The following is a 7,950-nucleotide window of genomic DNA, read 5'->3' as shown; positions in this document are numbered from 1 at the left end:
TATATTCTTTTATTCTTTTATTTGTTTCAGTTATTTGACTGCGGCCATGCTGGAACACCACATTTAGTCGAACAAATGGAGCCCAGGACTTATTCTTTGTAAGCCTAATACTTATTCTATTGGCCTCTTTTGCCGAACCGCTAGATTACGGGGACGTAAACGGACCAACAACGGTTGGGAAGCGCTGGTGTGGGGATACAGACACAGACACGCAAACATATACATATATTTAAAGGCAGTGCTCCAGCATGGCTGCAGTCAACTGACTGAAACAAGTAAAACAATACAAGAATAAACAGGGTTATTCAGAAAGAACGAACTGATTGCATTACGCATTATGTTAATAAGGAAAAGCAACAGAAAGCTCCAGCTAAGTCACAAGTATTCATTCACAATTAACATTTCTTGCCTTACAAGTGTTCAGTGTGGTCAACACCTGCAGCGCAGGCAGCATTAATACCATAAAAGAATTCTTCCTTGACGCGTATCAGCATATCACGATCCAATTGGTACTTCTTTGGTTTTCTTGTTGAATGCTTTATCGAAGATTTTCCATTTCACTTCAAGCATAGCAAATTTATTCTTTAGTTCTATAATGAACTTGCTTTTCACATGCTGATACGCGTCTGGGAGGAATTCTTTTATTGCAGCGATGTTGATCGCGCTGCATGTGGTGGCCACATTGAACACTTGTAAGACAAGAAAGAAAAGTTGATTGTGAACAAATACTTGTGATTTAGCTGGAGTTTTCTCTAGCTTTTCCTTATATAAAATATTGTGTAATGATTACTGAAATCGGTTCATTCTTTTTGAATGACCCTACACACACACACACACACACACACACACACACACACACACACACACACACATATATATATATATATATATGCGTACACATACGACAGGCGTCTTTCATCTCCGTCTACCAAATCCACTGACAGGGCTTTGGTCGGTCCGACGCTATAGTAAAAGACACTTGCCCAAGGTGCTATGCAGAGGGTCTGAACCTGGAAGCATGTAGTTGGTAAGCAAGCTGCTTACCACATAGCCACTCCTGCGCCTTTACAGAAGGGAAAGAAGGGTTGCTTTACGTTTCGCGCAAAGTTAAATAGGGAGATCCAAAAAAAAAAAAAATGGAAGAAAGAGGAAAAATCGCAACCCGCCTTCGTTAGTTACATTTTTGAAATGATAGGAAGTAGAAGGATAAAGAGGAACTGCTTTCTGGGACAGGGGCGTGTGAAGAATGGTTGGTATCTGTACACATGTGAGTGCGTGTGTTTGTGTGCGTGGAAACGTGTGTGTGTTTGTGTGCGTGTGTGTATGTTGTGTGTAGAGGATTATGTGTGTAAGGTTGTGTGCGTGCATGTATGTTTGCGTTCGTGTGTGTGTGTGCGTGTATGTGTGTGTGTGCGTTTTCGTGTGTGCGCATGTGTGCGTGAGAGGGAGAGAGGGAGAGACGGGTAAAATTGTGTGCGTGTGTGCGGAAGGGTGTGGCTATCAGATACCTGCGCGCGCGTGTGTATCTGTGTGTGTGTCTGTACTCGGGTGTGCGTGGGTGGGTGTGGTTTGTGTGACTAGTGTGTGCAGTGTGTGTGCTGTGTGTGTGATGTGTGTGCGTGTGGTGTGTTTGATGTGCGTGGTGTGTGTGTGGGTATATGGTGTGTTGTGTGCGTGTGGTGTCTGGGTAGTGTTTGTGTGATGTTTGTGGTGTGTGTGTGGGGTGTCTGGTGTATGTGGTACGTGTGGGTGTGGGGTTTGTGGGGCGTGTAGTGTGTGGTGTATGTGATGTGTGTAGTATTTGGTGTGTGGTATGGGATTATAAAATTTATAAATTATTACAATCAATGATAAAAATTTTAAAACTAAATAATAAATGATAAACAATAAATAAAAATTGACAAAATACATAAATAAATAAATCAATAAGATAAAAAAAAAAAATAATAGATATTGAAAAATTTAAAAAGTGAAAATAAATCACTGAAATAGCAACAGAAATATATAAAAACATTAAAAAATCGTAATAAACCTATAATAAATAACCGAATAAAAGAATAAACGATAAAATATCGAAATTATCGAATAAAAAATAGATGAAATGATAAAAATTAATAACAAAAAGTAAGATAGGGTACAAAGTTTTTTAAGAAGGTTGTAGGAACCGTCATTGAGAGGAGGGGGTTGTGTTGAGTCCGAAAGGAGTTTATGTGTGTAGAGTGAAAATGTAATGTTGTTCAAGGCAGATGTAGTGGGTCTATAGTGCACGGCAAGGCCAAAGAGGGTGATATTTGAGGTGGAGTGCTTGGCCAAGCGAAAATGACAGGCGACACAGGTGTTCGTACGAAGACGAACATCTCGTAGGTGTTCGGTGATCTGGTCGGATAAGCCGGCGGCCTGTCTGACCAACGTAAATTTATTGCAGTGCTTACACCTGATGCAGTAAAAAGGCTGGAAGAAGTGCAGGTGAAGGACTTCCTAAAGTAAAGCGTATGCTGGTTGGTATCCGCGAGGCATAAACAAGAGGACCAGGTTTTGGGACTTGGTCTCGAAATCCTGGTCCTGGATGCACAGTCGTCAGATGCAGTGGAACTGGTATAAGGGGATGGCCCGTTTGGTGTGGGAGGAATGGGAGGAAGAAAAGTTGAATTAGAGCTGGGAGTTTATGATTTTGAAGAAGGCGGAGGTGGTGAGAGAGTGGGAGAGGAGATCAATGAAGAGGGAGAGATAGAAAGATAAATAGAAACATATGTATATGTGTGTGTATGTGAGATATGTGTATATATGTATGTGAATCTATGTACATATACGTACATACGTTTACCATGTATTTGTATATATATACACAAACGCACATACGTACACACGTACACACACATACGCACACTCATGCACATATATGGATATTATATTTGGGCATAGAGAAGTTGCGATGAAATTCAGTTAAATATTTTTTGAGTTACAAGAATTTAAAATTCAAATTCTTTGATCTTTAATCTAATAAATGTACTTGATCAATCTTTGCCTCTATGAATAATGAAAGATCTGATCATTTTAGATTGAAGACATGTAAGTAAAATGTAAATTTAAAGCTTCGCGCTGCAACATTACCCATTAGCACCTTCCGTGTTGGCAAAAAGATCAGTGAAGTCACACGATTGAAACAGACAACCGTCACTCATGGTTATTGCATCACGGCAATCTATAGCCTAACGTTAACTACAGCTGGAAGATCGTTATATTTCGGACGGAAATGTTCTATAGTAGAAATATATGTATATAATAGCCAATGTCCTGTTGTTCACATAATTACTACTGCTGTCGTGGTTGTGTTGTTGCTAATACCACGATTGACATGACGATCGTAATTGTGATGTTTATATTAGAATCAGTTTGGTAATGAATCTTTCTTGGCTAGAAACAGCAATTTATATTTTCTTTGCCATACTTCGTTACTGTGGCCTAGGTTTTGATTTTTATTGACTGGTGTGTTCTAAATAGCAACACGTTTTTGCTGTTTTTAATTTATTAAAATTTTTTGCATGATTTTATAGTACAGGAGTCAGGTATTTTCTCAATCTTGCCTTTTCTTTTTGGAAAGAATCACCTGAAGTAAGAATTGATGTGGTGTCAGATAGCATTTCCAGACACCTAACACCCACCTTAGTTTACCACAGAACTACAAAATCATAAGAATTTGAGCACCCGCAGTATTTAATTATATATAATGGACATATTCAATTTGAATAGATATATTTTTGTGCGTGTTTGAATGTTCGAATGTTGGAAATTAGTTTCTAAATTACCAGAGTAAACAAGTGTTATAAAACTTCATAGTATATTTATTGTATACAAAAAGTGTTACTTTGCAAGTGCTTACGAAATATAAGTTTCGAAGTTTCCGAATTAAATATGCCTTAGCAATATGCCGAATAGCAATATGCCTTAGAATACCCGGTGTTTAATATATTTCTTTATCGGTAATTAAAGTTATTTAATGTTTGCGTTACACTGTTGAATTGGTTTATTATAGTCCGTTGTTGCGTGTCACATGCCCAAGTCATTTAGCTTCCTGATTTTATTTCGAAGATGGTGACAGTAATTGCTCTTGTGGCCGTGTTAAACTGAAGGCTGCATTAGAAATTTCATCCTCTGGCGTAGAATGAAACACCTAACCCCCGCTTGTATATTTGAAGTTTATCAAAATAATTATTCATAAGTCTTCTACTAGAAAAGGATCGCGAAAGTTCAAGCTGAGCTTTTCCCGTTAGTTAGAAGGTGCAGAAAATACGCATTTCCTCTTCACAACGTAGAAGTAAATTATAGCTGAAATATAATTAGATAATAATAATGCATCAATAAAAACGAATGCATCAATGATTAGATCGGATATCGGCTAATTGTCATTATATAACGCCGGAATACAGTTGGTTAAACAATAACGGACACAAAAAGCAGACATCAAGTATACATCGACATAGTATGCATCTCGGTTACCAGTAAAACAAAACATGTTTTACTGTATACGGGAATGAATAATATAACACGTAAATGGGTATTTTATGTGGGTGTCACTATTGGGCAGTAAAAAACCAATTCGGCTGCATCAAGTGGTTCCCTTTGACTAAATCATATGGAGAATCATTCTGTCTTCATTGTTATAGAAAAGGCATATTACTGCCGTCATGTCTGTTGTGCTTATTACCTTCAAGGAAGTACGAATAAAAATGCTGAGGGAAAATTAATTATTAGGTCGTCAAGTATGAAATATGTAGAAAAGAAAAAAAAAATGTTTGCTAATGTTTTATAAATACAAAGAATGATTTTATTCATCAAAGTATGCACCTATATTGTCAATACACTTTTGCCATTTCACCGATAGCTTGTCCAGCTCGGAACTATAAAAGCCTGGCATTCTAGAGTCAACAAAATCTCGGAAGGCTTATTTTACAGCATCGTCGGAATTAATTTTTTTTCCTCACAAAATGTTATGCAACTTCTGGAAGAAGTGGTAGTCGGTAGGGACAAGATTAGGTGGATGATGGAGTACTTGCAACTCCAACTCCTGTAGTTTCACCAATGTCATTTTTGCGATGTGTGGTCTGGAGTTGTCTTGTAATAAAATATGAGTGGATCTGTTGACCAATCTAGGCTGCTTTTTAATAAGTTTGTGTATCATTTGGTCCAGTTGGCTGCAATATAATTCGGCCGTGATTGTTGAGCCAGGTTTAATGAAATCATAATTGATCACATCTGCGCTAGACCACCAAACACACCATCAGCTTTTTATGATGAATTTTGCTTTTTGGATTGTGTTTTGGTGGCTTGTCCAACCATTGTGCTGAACGTTTACGGTTGCTGTATTGGATCCATTTATCATGACATTTTACGATTCGATTCAAAAATGATTCATTTTTGGGATGAGAAAGTAGCATAATGCAGGCTCCCAAACGTTGCTGTTTCTGATTTTCATTGAGTTCATGTGGAACCCACGTATCCAACTTTTTCACTTTACCGATTTAAACTAGGTGAGTCGATATTGTTTTTATGCTTACACCAGACAACAACGATAATTCACGTGCACTCTGAGATGGATCTGACTGGACGGTGGCATTCAGTTCGTCATTATCCACCTTTGTTTCTGGTCGATCGCATTGCTCATTTGTGTGGTCAAAGTTAACAGAACGAAATTTTGCAAACCAGTTTGATACTGTCTGTTGTGTAATAATAATATAGAATGAATTACTCCAGTAATATTTCGAGCTGTCTGTGATATTGAATTTCAAAGAAAGAACTCATATTTCAAAACTGTAGGAATTTCCGACTTATCCATCTCTAAACAAAATAGCAAAAAAGAAAAAAAAGATTTATAAATACCTTATAAAGTGGAAAATGAGTTAGAATTAAAAAAAAATAGGTGTGTAAGCTTTGTAACAAGAAGTAAAGATTGTCAAATTATAATAATGGCGCAAAACGAGCAGCCGCCAAATTTTACCATATACCTTACAACAAATTTCATCCTTCACGATCTAATACATTTGACAATAACGTGGACGCGCAGGATACACTGCACAGTGTAAAATTTTATGTTTTGTGAGAATATCTTTCATATAAAAAGATGACAAATAGCAGAATGAAAATACACAGTAAGCGTAGGTTCTGCCCATTTTTTATTGAACGGCTAATTGAAAATGGCTGGCCGTGTGAGAATGTCTACTCAACTTTACTTGTAAAATGAGTAGTATAGCAGGGGCAGTAAATTTCATTAGAGAGAGAGGACGTAGATAAAGCTCAGGTATGGAATACGAGATGTGCTATACTACATATCGCACTCGACTTAGTTGTTAATATCCTACGAACAACGACTAAAACCACAAGTAATTGCGTGAATGTGTGATACGGAGAGTGCATGTACTCATTTGTTGCAAGTTATTTTGAGCCTTGGGGATATAAAAGATAAATATATGTGTGATCTGTTTAAATAAAAGCACTAATACAAAAAATGCGTAGTTTACAGCCATGAACATTTAAGATAACAGACAGGGGGCACGATACATGGTGAGTACACAATAGTATGGCTATGAAATTATTTTTCACGTGCACAGAAAACAAATTCAAACAAGTATGACTTTTTACACCACCACATAGCTGCGAAGCTGCAGTAAACAGTCCAGAAGTCTTTGATAATTTCCTATTGAACCTTTCTTGTGAATTGAACATCTGATGCATGTGAGTCAGGTTTTTGATGAAACGAGAGATTTTGGATTAGAATTAATATATAAGAAGGATGACATTATTTTTTTTAAAGTGTGATTAAAGTGCTACCACGCGATCGACTTGAGTTAGGGGACAGGGTGAAATATTTGAACGACAGTAGAAGTATCTAACTTCAGCATTCTGGAAACGGTATGTATGTAAATGTGTATTCGCATGTGCGTTGTAGATTGTCCGAGTCTATATATGTTAAAATGTATATGTGTACTTGTTTGAAGAAAAAAACAATAGTGCTAAAAGAAATCCATGCAAAGCGATCAAACAGAAGAACAGAACACATATAGAAGGCAATCTCTATTGATTGTCCGTTTCTTTACACAGCCTAAATACATTTTCCGTTTCCGTTAAGGACGATCGGAAATGGAAGGTGTAACGTGTTTATGGAATATATTATACTTAATTTTCAGAGTAGAATCAAATGAGAGAAAATTGGTTCTGCATCTAGATACAAAATAACTATTGTGTATGTTATTCATAAATGTCTCTTTCTATCATAGTTGAATGATAGCAAATACACGAATAGGATCTAAAAATAAGCTGTGTATATGCTGTATACAAACAATATTTACAAACTTTAAAAAACAAATGGTACATGGACATCCAACGCTTAATAGGTGCATGTATATTCAGTAGCATACGCGTGACTTGATCGTGACAAAGGTTGTTAATCTGGTGTTAGCAGTATTTAATGCTGGTGTGATGGTAATGAGGTAATGGGTCAGAGCAGATACATATAGCTGAAAACTGGCCAGTTAGTTCTCTGCAACATTAGTGCTGTACCGACTATTGTAATAATGGAGGCCTTCGGATCTTGCAGAAAAGTCAACCGAAGAAAACTTTTGCGAGATTGTATCCCTTTCGAAAAGAAGACAGCGAATACTAAAGGTAACTTTATTTTGCATATATTTTAAGTTAAAAGGATTAATCGAGACAGATGTCATTAAAGAGTGGGCCAAATGTTTTGATGTTGCTCAAGTACACAACTGCTTGTACAAGTAAAACATGGATATCTGATTATTTTGTAGGATCATTGTATACATAGAGTAAGGCTACGAATATTTAATAGGCATGGAATATGTTATATACTGATTAGTTACACAGAATATAAAGTATGTATATATATATACATACACACACACACACACACACACACACACACACACACACACACACACA

General features: G+C 36.8%; 1 long non-coding RNA gene across 1 annotated transcript in view; it reads left to right on the top strand.

The window, feature by feature from the left end:
• The window catches only part of LOC128248294 (uncharacterized), a 50,623-nt gene that overhangs the window by 41,209 nt on the left and 1,464 nt on the right, over positions 1-7,950 (top strand). Inside the window, exon 2 of the long non-coding RNA XR_008264530.1 lies at positions 31-98. This is a non-coding gene — a long non-coding RNA (uncharacterized LOC128248294). The remainder of the gene's footprint in view (positions 1-30; positions 99-7,950) is intronic.

Source organism: Octopus bimaculoides, chromosome 7, assembly GCF_001194135.2.
Source record: "Octopus bimaculoides isolate UCB-OBI-ISO-001 chromosome 7, ASM119413v2, whole genome shotgun sequence".
In the NCBI taxonomy this organism is placed as follows: Eukaryota; Metazoa; Mollusca; class Cephalopoda; order Octopoda; family Octopodidae; genus Octopus; species Octopus bimaculoides.
This window is presented reverse-complemented; position numbering and strand designations above follow the sequence as displayed.